This window comes from Pan paniscus, chromosome 20, assembly GCF_029289425.2.
Source record: "Pan paniscus chromosome 20, NHGRI_mPanPan1-v2.0_pri, whole genome shotgun sequence".
In the NCBI taxonomy this organism is placed as follows: Eukaryota; Metazoa; Chordata; class Mammalia; order Primates; family Hominidae; genus Pan; species Pan paniscus.
In genome coordinates this window covers 28,336,243-28,355,812 of record NC_073269.2, presented here as the reverse complement: position 1 = coordinate 28,355,812, position 19,570 = coordinate 28,336,243, and the positions used below count along the sequence as shown (strand labels likewise).

Below are 19,570 nucleotides of genomic sequence, written 5' to 3'. Positions count from 1 at the left end.
ATGCCTGTAATCTTAGTTTTAGGAGGTCAAGGCTGTCAGAACACTAGAGACTAAGAGTTTAAGAGCATTCTGAGACTCTGCAAAAAAAAAAAAAAAAAGAAAAGAAAAAAAAAGAAATGCTATAATGAGTCAATTTTGCTTAAAAATAAAAAAATAATGAACACCATCATAAAACTGAAGTAGAGGATGTAGAGAAAACTAGTCCTTAGCCCCTCTCCTCCCAAAGAGCAAGGATGGGAAAAACAAGTTTTCCTCCTCTCCCAGCTTCCCCGTCTCTTTAGTAATTTTTCCTTAGGGAAACTCAAGGTTATTTCACAACAACTCCAGTTTCTCTGTTCTGGGCAACATGACAAGGTCACAAGACAAGCTTGAGTAAGACGTGTACCAGCTGCAAGGCCTGCTTTAGTTTGTTAACTTCCTGTTTTCCTCCCAATGCAGCTGCAAGGTCAGCATAACCTGTCACTGTTTAATTAACTGCCTTTGTTCTGCTTCTGTGAGCCTGCTTGCTTGCACCAGGAGCCTTGTGCTACTAGATGGCCACCATGCACATATAAAAGACAAGCCCTGTACTTGTCCAGGTCTCAGCTTTTTGTGTGCGAATCCACTGAGCCAGTGTGCACCTTAATAAAATCCTCTAGTTTCACCCACTGGCCTCTCCTGCCTCCTGTTTTCTGCAACACTTTGGTGAGCCAGCCAGGAGATGGAGACGACAGGTTTGCTGTCTACTTTGCCTTTAGGTGTGAGACCCCAAGCCAGGAGAGACCCATGACCTCAGGTGCCATCAGGAGAACTTAAACCTGAAGAAGGGATCAGCTCTCCCACAACCCAGTGCCCCTCCCAGACAGCACAACAGAATCTAAGGGGCTACAGGACGATTCCAGGAACAGTGCACTACAGGACCACAGTAAGGTTTTGGGGCCCAAGGCAGGAACCATCCCATAAGGACGGAAGGGGAGCCCGATCACCTTCCAAGGTGTAACTAGTAGACTGACACAGGACGCAAGAATGGTTTGCAAACTCAGGGAAACTTACACCCCAAGTGACTAGGGCATAAGAGTGGCTCGCGAAGTCAGGAAAGAAAACTGGGAGTGGGACGGTGTGTGACTGTGTGTGAAAGAGATGGTTTCGGGAGGAACCAATGCAGACAGTGACATGTGGGGGCTACAGTTCTCTTAGTATAGACTGTGCGCTCTGAGAGAATTGTGGGACCAACCGGGACTAGTGGCAATCCACATACGGCTTACGGAGGTGCCCCACAATTTAGTAATTGTGAGGGAATTAACAAACTCCAAAGCTAAGCAGTGTCTGAAAACTCCTGCGAGGGGGATGGTTTAATTGGTCTGAATCGAAAGGAAGAATGAATGTGCTGTATTGGGGAGGAAATGGGAGGGAAGTCACCAAAACCCACCCCATTAGAATGTATGTTAAGGAACTTTAAGAAAGGTTATTTGGGGGACTATGGAATTAAGTTGACCCCAGAGGCTGAGAACTCTCTGTGAAATACAATGGCCCTCTTTTGATGTTAGATGGCCAGCTGAAGGAAATGTAGATAAGGAAACAATTGGCTATGTATTTAAGGTGGTAACTGGGGTCAGAGGACAGTCAGGGCACCTAGACCAGTTCCCTTGTATTGACTCATGGTTAAATATAGTACAGACTCGACCTGCATGGTTGCAGCCTTGCCTGGCAGCTTTTTGCTTAAGCTGAGCCTAAGCCACCAAAAAAAAATCAGCTTTGCTGGAAGCTAAAGAGACAAAGGGAAAGCCACAGGAAAAACCAGTTTTGGAGGAACCACCGGAGGAGATAGAAACCCCTCCTCCCTATGCACCAATCTACCCACCTTTACCAAGGCCGGCCACTGAGCAGCCCAACTCAGATGGTATCATGCCCCAGGCTACACCCTAAAGGGGCAAATCTGAGCCCCTGTCCCAGGAGGTGAAGAAGGAAGTCAAGATGATCAAGCAGGCCACCTTCAATTTGCCCACACCAGAGCTTTGCAGATGCCCCTCCAGAAAACACAGGGACCTATTTATTATGATGAACAGGGCCAGGTCCAAGGAGGGCAACAGACTTTTATTTACCAGCCTTTTTCTACCACTAATCTCCTAACCTGGAAACATCATACCCCCTCCTACACGGAGAACCCCCAGGACCTCATAGATCTAATGCAGTCTATCTTCCTAATGCACAATCCAACCTGGCCTGATTGCAGGAATCTCCTCCTAACGCTGTTTAACACCGAGGAGTGTCAAAGGATAGCCCAGGCAGCTCTCTGCTGGCTAGAAGCCAGTGTGCCTGAAGGCACCCTTAATGTCCAGGCATATGCTCAGGGCCAATTCCCAGAAACAGATCCCAACTGGGACCCAAATGATGCAACCCAGCTTCAGCGCCTGCAAAGGTACTAAGAAGCACAGCAGCAATGATTGAGGGAAGGTGGAAAAAAGGCAATCAATGTAAGGAAGGTCTCTGAAGTACTCCAGCGAATTGATGGGAGCCCTAGCCAGTTTTATGAGAGACTGTGAGGCATTCCAGTTTTACACTCCATTTGACCCTGAGGCTACTGAAAATCAGTGCATGGTGAATGCAGCATTTGTAAAACAAGCCCAGGGTGACATCAGAGAGAAGCTGCAAAAGCTAGAGGGTTTTGCAGGCATGAATGCCACCCAGCTTATAGAAGTGGCCACCAAGGTGTACATTAACTGTGACCAAGAGGCAAAAAAGGAAACAGAGCAGAGGCTTAGGAAAAAGGCCAACCTGTTAGCGGCAGCCCTCACAAAAAGGAAAATTAACATTGTAAAGGGACGCGAACGTTCACATGGGTGTGGGCATGGAAGAGGCCAAGTTGAACAGCGAGCCAAGAGATGGCTGAGGCTAAAGGGAGGTCAATGCGCGCAGTGCAAAAAGAAGGGACACTAGAAAAATGAATGTCCAGAGGGCAATGAAGAGAATGGCAAAGGCTATGAAACAAAGAGGCCCCCAGCCAAGGGCTGCCACACCCTGAGGGAGCCAGATGCTGACCTGACCAGGCTGGCAGAGAATTAAGAATATGAGGACTAGGACCAACCGGGTTCCTTCTGCCTAGGCCCCCAGGAGCCCATGGTCACATTAGAAGTGGGGGAGGAGGGGAAGAAGCCCCTCCTCTGGGAGGCAGACCAGGAAAAGGCATTTAAACAAATCAAAGAAGCCTTAACTAGGGCTCCAGCCTTAGGACTGCCAGGTCTAACTAAGCCTTTCTTTCTATAGGCCCATGAGTGAAAGGAAGTGGCTATAGGAGTCCTAACTCAGGTCATGGGATCATGGCATCGCCTGGTGGCATATTTATCCAGGCAGTTTTCTCCATGGCACTGGGATGGCCCCCATGCTTCAAAGCATTAGCTGCCACAGCCCTACTGGCATGGGAAGCTGACAAACTAACTCTAGGACTGCAACTAACCACCTGAGTATTGCACTGAGTTACAACATTAATCGATCAGAGAGGGCACCATTGGTTATCAAATCCGATAATGAGTTGGTATCAAGGGCTTCCATGCAAAAATCCTCACGTAACTCTAGAGACTGTGAACACTCTAAACCCAGCTACTTTGCTCCCAATTCAATCAGAACCAAGAGGCCCTCTTCATTGCTGTATAGACACAGTCGATGAGGTATTCTCAAGCTGGAGAGATCTTACAGACCAACTCCTCAGGGACCCAGATATCGAGTACTTTACAGATAGAAGCAGTTGTGTACTGGAAGGAGTCCAATGGGCCAGGTATGCAGTAGTAACATTGCACTCAGTGGTGGAAGCTCAGTCTCTGCCACAGAAACTTCAGCCCTAAAAGCTTCAGCTGATAGCTCTAACAAGAGCCCTTTTGCTAGCAAAGGACAAAAAGATCAATATTTATACTGATTCCAAATATGCTTTTGCCACATTGCATGTCCATGGAGCTATATATAAGGAGAGAGGAGTTTTAACTGCCAGGGGCAAAGAAATAACATACAAAGAAGAAATTCTACAGCTCTTAGATGCTGTATGAGCCCCAGAGAAGGTAGCTGTTATGCACTATAAAGGACACCAGAAGTCAGGGACACAGGAGGCCAAGGGAAATGGAAGAGCAGACAGAGAAGCAAGACAGACAGCAATGACTGCTCCACACTCTAGAAAAGGAGCCCTGACCAGGCCTCTCCTCCCGCAATCTCCCCTCCAGGAGACCCGAAGTTACTCTCTAAGTGACAGGGCCTGGTTTGCCCAAGAATCTGGAGAACATATTGAAGGAGGATGGTGGAAATTATCTAATGTGAGACTAGCCATCCCTGAAATGGTGGCCTCCAAATTTGTGAGGCAATTCCACCAAGGAACTCACATGGGAAAAACGGCACTAGAGACGCTATTAGGACACCACTTCTATGTGCCACGGCTCACTGCCATCACATGAGCCATTTGTGAACAATGCCTAACTTGTGCCCAGAACAACCCAATACAGGGGCCCACCAGGACCCTGGGAATGCAGGAAATAGGGGCCGCACCTTGTGAAAATCTGCCTATGGAGTTGCCCCAAGCAGGGGGATATTGAAACATGTTAGTACTTGTCTGCACCTTTTCAGGATGGGTCAAGGCTTTCCCCATCAGGACTGAGAAAGCATGAGAAGTAACTAAAGTACTGTTAAGAGACATCATCCCCGGATTTGGACTGCCCCTGACTCTAGCGTCAGACAATGGACCAGCATTCATAGCCAAGATAGTTCAAGAACTAACACAGTTATTGAAAATAAAGTGGAAGTTACACATAGCCTACTGGCCACAGAGCTCAGAAAAAGTGGAACACATGAACCAGACACTCAAACAGCTACTAAAAAAATTTTGCCAAGAAACTCATCTAAGGTGGGATCAGGTCCTGCCCATGGTCCTCCTCCGAGTGAGATACACCCCACCAAACAAACTGGGTATTCACCCTATGAGATCTTGTTCGGCCAATTTAAAGGTGATCTCTGTGAACTAGAGGAATGAGCCTTAGGGAGACAGATGCAGGCTTTAAGAATAGCCATGCAAAAAATTCATGGCTGGGTATGGGAAAGAATGCCCATAAGCCTCGCAGACCCGATTTATCCCTTTAGACCCGGGGGCTCTGTTTAGTTTAAAAAATGGAATCCAACAACACTGGGACCCATATGGGATGGGCCCCATATTGTAATCTTGTCTACTCTCACTGCTGCTAAAGTTGCAGGAATCATGCCTTGGATTCACCACAGTTGGCTGAAACTGGTAGCCCAGGACAAGTGGACCAGCCAGCAGGACCCAGGCCATCCAACCCAGCTGATCCTATGATGGGACCGAGGTGCCAATGAAGACTACAACAGCCCTGCTCTGGTCACTTCGGAAGCTGACCAGTCTACACACGGCGGAAGCTTGAGGAAACAACAGCCCTGCTCTAGTCACCCCAGAAGCTGACTCGTCTATGTACGGCCAAAGCTCGAGGCATCATCAGGAAAGTAAAAGTGGTTAGAAATCTTACGTCTGGAAACTTTCCTTGTAATATTAATTGTTTTACTATTGTCCTGTTGCTTTGCTCAACCTCCTCCTCTAGGAAAGGACCTCTTCTCTCCATGCTAGGTATAAATATGTTATTCATTACTTTTGCTATTCCCCTTAACCATGTTAAAGGGAGAATCCTTAGAAGGATGCCCCCACTGCACTGACAATACGTAGACAGGAAACACCATGACTAGAACCCTGTTCTACCACTTATTATAGGTATGCAGGGACCCATTGAGGAACTTGTACACACAACCAGATAACCTACTCAATCTGCAACCCAGGAAGTGGCCAGCCTTATATATGTTATGACCCAAAGTCCTTACCTAGAACCTAGTTGGAGGTTCATGTCAGGTCAAAAGAAATAAAAGGAGAATAACCATAAAGAATTAAAGATAATGAATGGCCACCTGAAAGAATAATGCAATACTATGGCCCAGCCACATGGGCAGATGGATCATGGAGATACCGCACCCCTATTTACATGCTAAATCACATCATATGGTTGCAGGCAGTACTGGAGATCATTACAAATGATACTGCAAGAGCCTTAAATTTGCTGGCTCGGAAATCTACAGAAATGAGAAATGCCGTTTATCAAAATAGACTGGCTTTAGACTACCTCCTAGCCAAAGAGGGAGGAGTATGTAGAAAGTTCAGCCTAACTAATTGCTGTCTAAAAATCGATGACAATGGAAAGGTCGTCAAACAAAAAGCTGCAAGAATTCAAAAATTAGCCCATATTCCAGTCAAGACTTGGAAAGGATGGTCTCCAGATTCCCTCTTCAGGGGTTAGTTCTCATCCCTTGGAGAATTTAAAACCTTAGTAAGAATAGTTCTAGCCATATTAGGAGTCTGCCTCATACTCCCTTGTCTCTTACCCCTCCTTGTCAAAAACATCTAAACGGCCACAGAGGCTCTTGTAACCAGGCAAACTACTACACAACTAATGGCCCTAACTAAATATCAGCCTTTGCCAAATGAAGAAAACTTGCCTTTTCATGAAAAATTAAGTCATAGTGATGCTTTCTATTAAACGTCATTTATAAAAAGCATCAAAGGGGAAAATGAAGTAGAGGATGTAAAGAAAACTAGTCCTTATCCCCTCTCCTCCCTTAGAGCAATGATGGGAAAAACAATTTTTCCTCCTCTCCTAGCTTCCTCCTCCCCTTAGTAATCCTTCCTTAGTGAAACTCAAGGTTACTTCACAACAACTCCGGTTTCTCTGTTCTGGATAACATGACAAGGTCACAAGTCGAGCTTGAGTAAGACATGTACCAGCTGCAAGGCCTGCTTTAGTTTGATAAATTCATGTTTCCCTTCCAATGAAGCTGCAAGGTCAGCATAACCTGTCACTGTTTGATTAACTGCCTCTGTTCTGCTTCTGTGAGCCTGCTTACTTGCACCACGAGCTTTGCGCCATTAGATGGCCCATGCATGTATAAAAGACAAGCCCTGTCTTAGTCCAGGGCTCAGCTTTTTGGATGCGAATCCATTGTGCCAGGGTGCACCTTAATAAAATCCTCCAGTTTCACCTACTGGGTGTCTCCTGCCTCCTATTTTCTCTAACAAAACCACATATAAAATAAGTCTATATTAAATGTAAATATACAAATATAGAAATCTTTACTATCATAATAATGATGCATAAAACCCTTAAAGCTCCTCTGTAGAATATTTAAAACAGAATACAATCTGCATAAATGTTAATAAATACACAAAATAATTTTTATTTATTTATTTTATTTTGAGATGGAGTATCGCACTTGTTGCCCAGGCTGGAGTGCAATGGCACAATCTTGGCTCACTGCAACCTCTCCCTCCCAGGTTCAGGCAATTCTCCTGCCTCAGCCTCCCGAGTAGCTGGGATTACAGGCATGCACCACCATGCCTGGCTAATTTTGTATTATTTAGTAGAGACAGGGTTTCTCCATGTTGGTCAGGCTGGTTTCAAACTCCTGACCTCAGGTTATCCACCCACCTCAGCCTCCCAAAGTGTTGGGATTACAGGCGTGAACCACTGCACCCAGCCTAAAAATTTTTAATATTAATAACAAACTGAAAAACATAGAGGTATAATTTTATATTCAATTGAAGTTGTCATGAAATTAAAGTATATTGTTTGAATTTTAAGATATTTAATGTAAACTCCATTTTTTAAAATAATATGGTTTGGCTGTGTCCCAACCCAAGTCTCATCTTTAATTCCCACATGTTGTGGGAGGGATGTGGTGGAAGGTAATTGAATCATAGAGGCAGGTCTCTTCGGTACTGGTCTCATGATAGTGAATAAGTCTCATGAAATCTGATGGCTTTATAAGGCAGAGTTTTTCTGCACAAGCTCTCTGTCTGCCACCATGTGAGACATGCCTTTCACCTTCCACCATGATTGTGAGGTCTCTTCAATCACATGAAACTGTAAGTCCAATAAACTTCTTTCTTCTGTAATTTGCCCAGGGTAAGGTACGTTTTTATCAGCAGCATGAAAACACATGAATAGATAACATGATTATAAAGATAATAATTAAAGAAACTATGCAAAACAAAATTAGAAAAATAATTGAAGCACATCACTACACAATCAAAATAAAATTTAAGGCAATAAAACAGTAAATAAGAAAAAACATACCACTCAGGAACACATAAAACAATTAAAATAAAACCAGTAACTTCATTTTTAAGAAGCAGTTTTAAATATAAATTAAATTACTTAATAAAAAGAAATGTAATCTCAGGACTTTGGGAGGTTAAGGCGGGCTGATCACTGGATCTCAGAAGATTGAGAACAGCCTTGACAGTGTGGCAAAACTCTGTCTCAACCAAAAATACACAAAAAGCTGGCTAGGCGTGATGCTACACACTTGTAACCCAGCTACCTAAGAGGCTGAAATGAGACAATCTTCTGAGTTTGTAAGTTGAGGCTGCAGTGAGCCATGATCACAACACTGCAAACTAGCCTGGTTGACAGAGTGAGACCCTATCTCAAAAATAAATGAATAAACAAGTAAATAAACGAAATTATAAAAAGAAAAAATAAAATGCTTTACTAGCTCAAGAAAAAAGCAAACAGTATGTTGCCTACAAGGGAATCATTTCAGCACTAAGTCAAATAGGCTGAAAACCACAGAGTGAAAAAAAAAAACATTTTATGAAAATAGTAACTACAATTGTGTATTAGATATAATACGTTTTAAGTCAAGTGCTAACATGAGACAAACACTGATATTACATACTCATAAAATAGGTTGATTTACCACAAATCTATAATGATTATATCTATCTACCTATCTGTATGTATATGTATATATAACATAAGGTCTCCAAAATATATAAAGCAAATATTGACAAAAGTAAAGCAAGAAATACATAGAATATAATTGTAGACATCAATACCCCATTTTTAATAATAAATAGAAAATTCAGATTAAAAAATCAACAAGAAAACAAAACCTAGACGACACTGTAGACCGTATTAATCATTTTGCATATAGAGGAATACCTAAGTGGATAATTTATAAAGAAATAAAGATTATATGGCTCACAATCCAGCAGACTGTACAAAAAGTGTGTGCCAGCATCTGCTTCTGGTGAGTGTCTCAGCAAGTTTACAATCATGGTTGAAGGCGAAGAGTAACTGTACATGTCACACAATAACAGACAGAGCAAGTATGAGGTGAAGGAGCCAGGTTCTTCTAATAAACCTGCTTACATTTGAATTAATGGAGTGTAAACATTTTGATTACCAAGAGGATGGTGCCAAGCTATTTATGAAGACTTTGCTCCCATGACCGAAACACCTCCCACCAGGTCTCACATCCAACATTAAGGATTACACTGCAGAATAAGGTTTGGAGAACATGAACATCAAAACCATGTTACAGACCAACTAGGTTTAACACATGAGTACAAAACTTTCCAGTCAAAAGCAAGAGAATACACAATATTCTTATTTGCATCTGGTGTATTCTGTTAGGACACATACTAAGTTTTATTAAATTTAAGAATGCCAGCTGGGTGGTGTAGCTCATGCCTATAATCCCAACACTTAGAGATCAAGGTAGGAGGATCACTTGGAGTTAAAAGTTTGAGGCCAGCCTGGGCAACATAGTGAGACTCTATCCCTACAAATAATCAAAGAATTATTCAGACATGGTACTTTATGTTTGTAGTCCCAACTACATGAGACACTGAGGAGGAAAGATCACTTGAACCTGGTAGGTTGAGGCTCCAGTGAGCCAAAATCATGGCAGTACACTCCAGCCTGGTTGACAGAGTAAGATCCTGTCTCCAAACAAAAACAACAAACACAACAACAACAACAAATATATTTAAGAAGACCAGAATTATACACTTTGTGTTTTCTGACCAAAACTGAATTAAGCTAGAAATTAAAACTAAAAAAAATCCAAAAATATAAGAAAATAAAACATACTCTTCAACATATGTTTGCTCAGGAATCAAAAAATAATAGTTTTTCAAAGATGTCAATACAACTTACAGTGGTAGACAAATTCAATATAATCTTCATAAAAATCCCAACAGCAGTTTTTTAAAGAAATATTGTTTAAAATGTTAAAATTTTATTATGACCTCTAGCCAAACACCCATGAAAAAGAACAAAGGTGCATTATAATTTCTGATTATGAAACATATTAAAAGCAGCAATAACAAACACAATGTGGTACTGACAAAAAGATAAACAGATGAAAGAACAGAGAGCCCAGAAATAACCCTTCTGAATATGGCCAAATAATCTCCCACAAAATTGACATGAGCACACACTAGAAAAAAGATAATTTTAAAACTGAATATCCATACTGAATATCCATACTGAATTATCCATACTGAATATCAATACTGATAAAATTAAGTTCGATTATTTCCTGAAACCATAAGTGAAAAATCTTTTAATTAGACATAGAAGATAACTTCTTTTTTGTTTTGTTTTTATTTTGAAATGGAGTCTTGCTCTGTTGCCCAGGCTGGAATGCAGTGGCACGGTCTCAGCTTGCTGCAACCTCTGCCTTCCAGGTTCAACCAATTCTCCTGCCTCATCTTCCCAAGAAGCTGGGATTACAGGCGCCCGCCACCATGCCTGGCCAATTTTTATATTTTTAGTAGAGATGGGGTTTCATCATGTTGGACTGGCTGGCGCGGTGGCTCACGCCTGTAATCCCAGGATGTTGGGAGGCCGACGTGAGCAGATCACAAGGTCAGGAGTTCCAGACCAGACTGACTAACATGGTGAAACCCCATCTCTACTAAAAATACAAAAATTAGCCGGGTGTGGTGGCACGTGCCTATAATCCCAGCTACTCAGGAGGCTGAGGCAGGAGAATCGCTTGAACCTGGGAGGCAGAGGTTGCAGTGGGCTGAGATCATGCCACTGCACTCCAGCCTGGGCAACACAGTGAGACTCTGTCTCAAAAAAAAAAAAAAAGAAAGAAACCGGTGTTGATTGTCGGTAGAAAACAAGCAGGCATCCATTATTTTATGTTATAAATGTACTTCTTATAATTAAAAATAAAATTATTATCAAATACAGCAATTCCATTTATTAATCTATATCTAAAATATGCAACATAGGACCTTCAAGACATATTTGATACAATGGAATATTATTCAGCCTTAAAAAAATCTTAAAAATCTTGACACATTTAAAGATACACTTTGAAAATATTACGTCAACTGAAATCAGCCAGTAGTGAAATCATAGATATTATGATTTCACTTATGTAAGATATATAAAATAGTCACACTCATAAAAACAGAAAGTGGAAGGGTGTTTGTTAAGGGATGGAGAGAGCATAAAATGGGTAAATGTTATTTAATGGATATTGAGTCTTAGTTTTACAAGATATACAATTTCTAGAAGTCTTTTGCATAACAATGTGAATATAGTTAACATACCTGAAATACACAACTTCTTTTTTTTTTTTTTTTGAGACAGGGTCTCAATCTGTCACCCAAGCTTGAGTGCATGGCACAATTATGGCTCACTGCAGCCTCACAGTCCCAGGCTCAAGTAATCCCGCCCCTCATTCTCTCAAGTAGCTGAGACCACAGGTACACACAACCCTGCCTGGCTATTTCTTAGAAAAAAAAATGTTTGTAGAGAGGGTGTCTCCACATTTTGCCCAGGCTGGTCTCAATCTTTTGGGCTCAAGCAATCCTCCTGTCCTGGCCTCTCAAAATCCTGGTTTTACAGATGTAAGCCACCACCATGCCTGGCCGTGACATGTACATTTAAATAGATTTAAGAAACTAAATTACATGTTACGTGTTTTTACAATTACTTTTTAAAAAACTGAAAAAAATACCAAATTATAAATCTTTTTAAAAATTACCTCCAAATCACAAAGTGTTTGTCTCACACAAAGGAAATACATATTCATCATTAAACACATGACAAAAATGAGACTATTTCCAAGACTACTCACTTAGACAAGATAAAACCAACACTGAAAATGAGCTAAGAGGTAGGGCACAGTGGCTAATGCCTGCAATCCCAGCACTTTGAGAGGCTGAGGTGGGCAGATCACCTGAGGTCAGGAATCCGAGACCAGCCTGACCAACATGGAGAAACCCCGTCTCTAATAAAGAAAAATACAAAATTTGCCAGGCCTGGTGGCACATGCCTGTAATCCCAGCTACTTGGGAGACTGAGGCAGGAGAATTGCTTGAACCCTGGAGGCAGAGGTTGCAGTGAGCCGAGATAGTGCATTACACTCCAGCCTCAGCAACAAGAGCAAAACCCCATCTCAAAAACAGAAACAAAAAAAAAAAAAAGAGAAAAAGAGAATGAGCTAAGAAAGAATATATACAAGATAAGCTACAACAAAAATTGGGGTCACATTTGCAGATATAAACACACACATATCTGATTGTGATAGACATATGGCCCATTTATCTTTTAATTAAACCCCACATTAACTTAAAGTATACAAACAGAATTGCCAATTATCTAAAATTATAATACATAAGTAAAACCAAAAACACAATAAATTGATATTAAGAAATTTACAGTAAAAAACCACAATATAGAACTACAAGACAATAATAAATGTTTACTCATAAAATCTAGTTGGCAACATCAATGTACATTAACAAATAATTTGTCTAGATAACTGCAATGCTTGACTGTAACTGTGCATTCCCGGAAGGCAGGCATTTTAAATTACTGATATCTATTGTATGGCAATAAAATTTCAGAGAAAAGGAAATACTATCATAAACAGGAGATGCTAATGAGAAACTTTTAATAGATAAGCATTTAAAAGAAACTACGCCAATTTTTGTTTTAAATGTTTGCTATTTTTACACAAAAAACTACTGTAATCCAAATATAGAAGCAAATAATACCTTACATTGCTAAATTATACATATATTTAGCAGAATATGGTTAGAGCCTCATATATAAAACAAATATTTGGGAAATAAACTATGTTATTATTTAGATATAGGCTGACAAAAGCGGTTGAAAATTTTATAATTCCTTTTTGCCTGCCTGCATACTAATTACCTAATTTAATTCAGGCACAACATGTAAATTCTAGTATATTGCCCTAAATGTCTGAATCTAAAATTGCAGACAAATTTAAAGTAGAAAATAGAAAGTAAAAATTTATATGGAGAGTGATATTAACAAGATAAAAAAAAAAAAGGCATCCTATTTGCTTATCCCCTGACAGCAAGAAAATTTGTCAGTCATTCCTGACGAAAATGCCTTTTTAAGAGAATCACGCATCATGGTTTACACCGGTAATGACAGCTACATGATACATTAAAGAATTGCTTGCAGTCAAAATACTAAAACTTGCCTGGGTTATGTAACAAGACCCCATCTCAAAAATAAGTGCCTTTGGCCAGGCACATTGGCTTACACCTGTAATCCCAACACTTTGGGAGGCTGAGGTGGGTGGATCACCTGAGGTCAAAAGTTCAAGACCAGCCTGGCCAACCTGGTGAAACCCAATCTCTACTAAAAACAAAAAATTTAGCTGGGTGGTGGCGGGCACCTGTAATCCCAGCTACTCAGGAGGCTGAGGCAGGAGAATCGCTTGAACCTGGGAGCCGGAGGTTGCAGTGAGTCAAGATCGTGCCACTGCATTCGCCACTGCACTCCAGTCTGTGTGACAGAGCAAGACTCCGTCTAAAAAAAAAAAAAAAAAAGTGCCTTTAAGAGAGTTCTGAGATCCAGGAAGGGAGTTGTGAAACTCTGCTAAAGCCCAAGATTGAAGATCATTCTGTTTAGAAGGCAGGCCCTCATTCAGGTGGCAAACTACAGGACTACTGTTGTTGGCTACAGACAAGACAATGTTCCACCTAACTTGGTTCCAGTGAGAATTCTGAACTTACTCTGTAACAATCCCAAACTCTTCCCAGTCACAGTCTGGGGGAGGTCCTGCTCTTCCAGAGGCCTAGAGGAAGACACCCATTTATAGCTATGCTGAGAGGCCTGCAGACCTTGGCCTTTACTGTGGTCTCTGAGGCAGTTCCATGACTCATTTCCAGCTCCCTGAGCCACAGTTCATGGCCGGTTCTGCCTACGTAGAAACCCAGAGTGACCTGGGAAAATTCTCTCTTGTACTCAGTGAAAGCCACTCTCATCACATCCTGATATAAAGAACACCATATGCAGACCCGACTGCAGAAACCTGCCCCTGGGTCTGCAATGCACAGCAAAGTCCTGAAAGATATTCACTCTGTCCAAAAAATTAAATGAGAACTACAACTATCCAAGCCCTTTTTTTTTTTTTTTTTTTTTTTGGAGAGGGAGTCTCGCTCTGTCGCCCAGGCTGGAGTGCAGTGGCACGATCTCGGTTCACTGCAAGCTCTGCCTCCCGGGTTCATGTCATTCTCCTGCCTCAGCCTCCCGAGTAGCTGGGACTACAGGCGCCCGCCACCACGCCCGGCTAATTTTTTTGTATTTTTAGTAGAGACGGGGTTTCACCGAGTTAGCCAGGATGGTCTTGATCTCCTGACCTCGTGATCCACCCGCCTCGGCCTCCCAAAGTGCTGGGATTACAGGCATGAGCCACCGCACCCAGCCTATCCAAGCCCCTTTTAACGAGACAACTAAAGGTGAACCCTTGTGCAAACCCAGCAGCCTTAAGACCAAGCTACAACCCTTCTTCACCACAAACCCAGAGGGCATTCTATCACATTGGGGGGCCAAACAAAAATTTATTTTTACTCTCTGAAACCAGTTTATAAAATCTTGAAGAGGTGTTTGCTCCTTTAAATTTATAGACCCCATTGCAAAACAATTGTTTCTTATTGTCAATGCTTCTATTTTAACATAGCACTGAAAGTAAGTGGATGAAGAAATAGTCAAAAGAAAAATTTAAAGTCATTGAAATTGAAGACCAAAAGTAAAACGTTGCTGTTGGTAGACCATGTAATCTTATATATAAAAAAAAACATAAACAGTACATTAAAACTTGTTTAAACTAAAAATATAAAATTAACATACAAGTATAAGTTATGGTTCCATACACTTAAAACAAACGGTCTGATAAGAGAAAAAAAATCTTATTTACAATAGCAATGAAATAATTAATTTTAGAACAAATTTAAACAAGGAGCTTGTAAATCTTTTAAGTGAAAGATATATCAATAAAAAAATTAGAGGACACAAATAAATTTAAAAATATTTTATTTCTACTGAAAGAATAAGTATTATGAAACTGCCATATTATCCAAAGTGATCTCTAGATTCAATAAACTCCCTGTCAAAATTCCAGTGTTTTTTTTTCACAGTAATGAAAAACACAACCCTAAAACATACATGAAACTACAATAAACTTTGAATAGCCAAAGCAATCTTAAGAAAAAAGAACAAAGCAGAAGGACATCATATTTTATAATTTCAAACTATATTTCAAAACTATGGTAATGAAAACCGGATGAAATGTGCAGAAAAAATGAACAAGAAAACCAATGAAACAGAAACCACCACTCTCACGCATTTCAGACGTGATATAAAAAGAGAACTTAAAAAATAGTTTAACATAGAGTATCTCAAAATTATGGAGATATCTCTCTGTCCACAAAAACAAGAAAAAAGAAGTCAGATTGTGCACTCTTTTTGTATGTCATGAATAGTACTTTAGCTGTCACTGTAAATTTGAAGGAAGAACACTGAAGGGAAATTAGAATTCTTAGAAATTTTATAAACATAAGACATAAGATGCCCCTATGTGAGAGTATAATTTTTAAAAATTTCAGGCTTTCCAGAAACTATTTCCTTTTGAACACAGCTTCCCAAATCACTTTAACGACTTGCTTTCTTCTTGATTTGGACCTCTCATCCATGTTGTCTGTTGTATTCACTCTAACCTACCTGGGAGTTCATCCACCATCTCATGTCACTTCATATTCCAGGGCTCTTTTTCTTGCTCCAGATAGGTGATCAGGTCTGGCTTAGAGACAGTAATACCTGTTTTATTAAAAATAACAAACATGAATCTTGCTCATATTCTCCAATTACCAACTTAGTAATGTGTTCAGTAAAGAGGATATAATATTCTAATAAATTTATCCCAATACACTAATTTATAACAGAAATGTTTAAATATTTAGAAAATACTTTTATTGGTCAGGCGCGGTGGCTCACGCCTGTAATCCCAGCAATTTGGGAGGCCGGGATCACAAGGTCAGGAGTTTGAGACCAGCCTGCCCAAGATGGTGAAACCCTGTCTCTACTAAAAATACAAGAATTAGCTGGGCATGGTGGCAGGTGCCTGTAATCCCAGCTACTTAGTAGGCTGAGGCAGGAGAATCGCTTGAACCTGGGAGGCAGAAGTTGCAGTGAGCCGAAATCATGCCACTGTACTCTAGCCTGGGTGACAGAGCAAGACTCCATCTCAAAAAAAAAAAAAAAATTTAATTTTGTAGGTTCTTAATTTCACTGCCTGGTACTACTGAATCAAAAATTGGTGATGATAATTAGATTTTAAGGTGTGAGTAACAATATTTTATGCAACTAAACTTCTGAAATTACCAATAATCTAAAGTGAAGGACGCAGATCCGCTCAGGAATGTGGAAAGTTCAGGTCAAGATGAAACATCTTGAAGAAATTCTTTTCTAAACAGACAAATCCCCAGGATTTTCTTGAAAACAGAAATTTGAAAGCATAAATTACCAGAAAACATTCTACAAAAGAGAAATGAAACCTTTAGTTTATATAAGGAATTTTGTATTAAAGTTATCCTCACCCAGGAAGGCCAGGTTTTCATAACATTCCTCTATAAATTCTGCTGTGCAGTGTCCAGGCACTGCTACTCCTCCAGAGAGAATTCTATGGCCACACACCTAAACGTCAACAGTCCCTGGAAAACACACACAAACACACATATTTACAAAGTGGCCATTGGCAGAATTTTCCATTTGACTCAAGGCAAAATGAGAAAGTAAATAAAACTTGTTCTGACTTATAAGAGTGACTGAAATTATCCAATAAAATAATTGTCAACACACAAACCTTTTCTAATGTATTCTCTAACTCTGAGAAAAGAGAGTGGCATAATATCCACAACATCAGTGTATATATGATACTTGTCTGGATGATAAAGTATAAAATTGAGGGCATAGACACTAACATGCACATTTTTGAGTACTATATTTACATAATACAGAATGAGTTGCATATGTTTTTCAGATGAAAAAGACATAGTTCTTTACATTTTTCAGAAAAAATAGACATGTTGACTTAGAAGGTACCACTCAAATTTTAATGTGTACAATAAACTGGACATCATGTTAATGCAGATTACTTTTTCAGGAGATCTGAAATAAAGTCTGAGTTACTGAATCTCTACCAAGTTTACCAGTAATGCCAATGTTTTGGCCCCAAAATATCATTTTGTCAAACATCCAGTAAGTGGAAGAGCCTGTGTCTTTTTCAGTTTTTCTGGCCTGTAAACAAAGATGAGAGCTTTCATTTACCAAAGAAAGATAAATACAAAGAAAACCTCAAAAACAGGGCAGCTGCCAGATTAAATGTGATGGTTTATGGACATCAGCTGCATAAAGATGCTTAATGATGAAGAGGAAAAAAAAACTCTATAGTGCAAAAATCTGTAAGAGAGTTTATTAAGCAAGTGAGTTATTAACATCAAATGCACTCGAACAAGTTTTTATAGTGTGCTGATGCACCCAGAAGGACACAGCATCACTACTGAGATATGGCCCCCCACTAAAGTAAATTACAGTCTCAATTTAACCATAAGAAAACATCGGTTATATGGAAAGTCCAAGATAGAGATATTTTCCATGTTCTACAATTTTTAATAGTGACTTTAAGTAGTCTCTCTTTAGCACCCAAATAAGCAGGTATCTCCTGGTAATTTTTTTTTTTTTTTTTTTTTTGAGACTCAGTCTCGCTGTCACCCAGGTTGGAGTGCAATGGTGCGATCTTGGCTCACTGCAACCTCTGCCTTCAAGGTTCAAGTGATTTTCCTGCCTCAGCTTCCCTAGTAGCTGGGACTACTAGCACGTGCCACCATGCCTGGCTAATTTTTTGTATTTTTTGTAGGGATGGGGTTTCACCGTGGTAGCCAGGATGGTCTCAATCTCCTGTCTTCATGATCCATCCACCTCAGCCTCCCAAAGTGTTGGGATTACAGGCATGAGCCACATGGCCCAGCCACTTTTTTCAGAACTTTTTGGGTAATAAATGCCATTCCGTTTAAATGAGCATTTTCTTAATGGTGTAATGCCATTAAGAACACAGAAGGAACCTCAACATTACATGTACTCCATCTTTACTAAGAACCCCAGGTTTTCCCCATAGAAATGTAGTGTATCATTGCTGGATGCTGCGGCTCATGCCTATAATCCCAGCACTTTGGGAGGCTGAGGCGGGTGGATCATGTGGTCAGGAGTTTGAGACCAGCCTGACCAACATGGTAAAACCCCGTCTCTACTAAAAATACAAAAATTAGCTGAGTGTGATGATGCGTGCTTGTAATCCCAGCTACTCAGGAAGCAGAGGCAGGAGAATTGCTTGAACCCGGGATGTGGAGGCTGCAGTGAGCCGAGATCATGCCACTGCACTCCAGCAGGGACGACAGAGTGAGATTCCGTCTCAAAAAAAAAAAGAAAGAAAGAAGGATAGATAGATAGATAGATAGATAGATAGATAGATAGATAGATAGACAGACAGACAGACAGATAGATAGAAAATCCACACCTATCCATGTTCAACAGCCAAAGACAACATTTTTATTATTGCAGATCACGAATTCATGGTGAGAATTCTGCATGGCATATAAGAAGCTGTGATGTAGAGAAGGCTGTGATATATAGAAACGAAATATTTTTCAGAGACCCTTGACTATCATAAGCATTTATAAAAGTAGTTAAGAAAAACTCATTAGGGAGAAAAAACACAAGTATAGAAGTAAAGATTTGCACATACTAAGCACATGGCAATCCAGGAGGCACAGCGGACACAGCTCTTGATGTCAGAAATGCTTAGCTGAAAAAAAGTCATTTTTTTCTCTTTCTCCTCCTCCTCTAGAATTATTTCTCAGATGACATTTTCTGGACTAATTATACCTGCATCTTGAGAATATGCCTTAAAAAATTTGAGCACCACATGTTCATCTCTTACCACCACACCCAAAGGCAGAAAGCCCAAGACAGAAAAACTCTACCCATTTCTGTCCTTTATAACAGAAATGATTTAGGAACTATAAATTTCTCTGCAGCTGGGCAAGGTGGCTCATGCCTGTAATCCTGCACTTTGGGAGGCTGAGGTGGGTGGATCACTTGAGGTAGGGAGTTCGAGACCAGCCTGACCAACATGAAGAAACCCCATCTCTACTAAAAATAGAAAATTAGCAGGGCGTGGTGGCACATGCCTGTAATCCCAGCTACTCAGGAGGCTGGGGGAGGAGAATCGCTTGAACGCGGGAGGTGGAGGTTGCAGTGAGCCGAGATTGCACCATTGCACTCCAGCCTGGGCAACAAGAGTGAAACTCCATCTTAAAAAAAAAGAAAAGAAAAAAAGTGTGTGTGTGTGTGTGTGTGTGTGTGTGTGTATGCTTTTT

General features: G+C 40.6%; 1 pseudogene; it reads right to left on the bottom strand.

The window, feature by feature from the left end:
- The window catches only part of LOC100967297 (zinc finger protein 254-like), a 73,966-nt pseudogene extending 54,884 nt beyond the window's left edge, over positions 1-19,082 (bottom strand).
- Between the last annotated feature and the right edge of the window lie 488 nt (positions 19,083-19,570).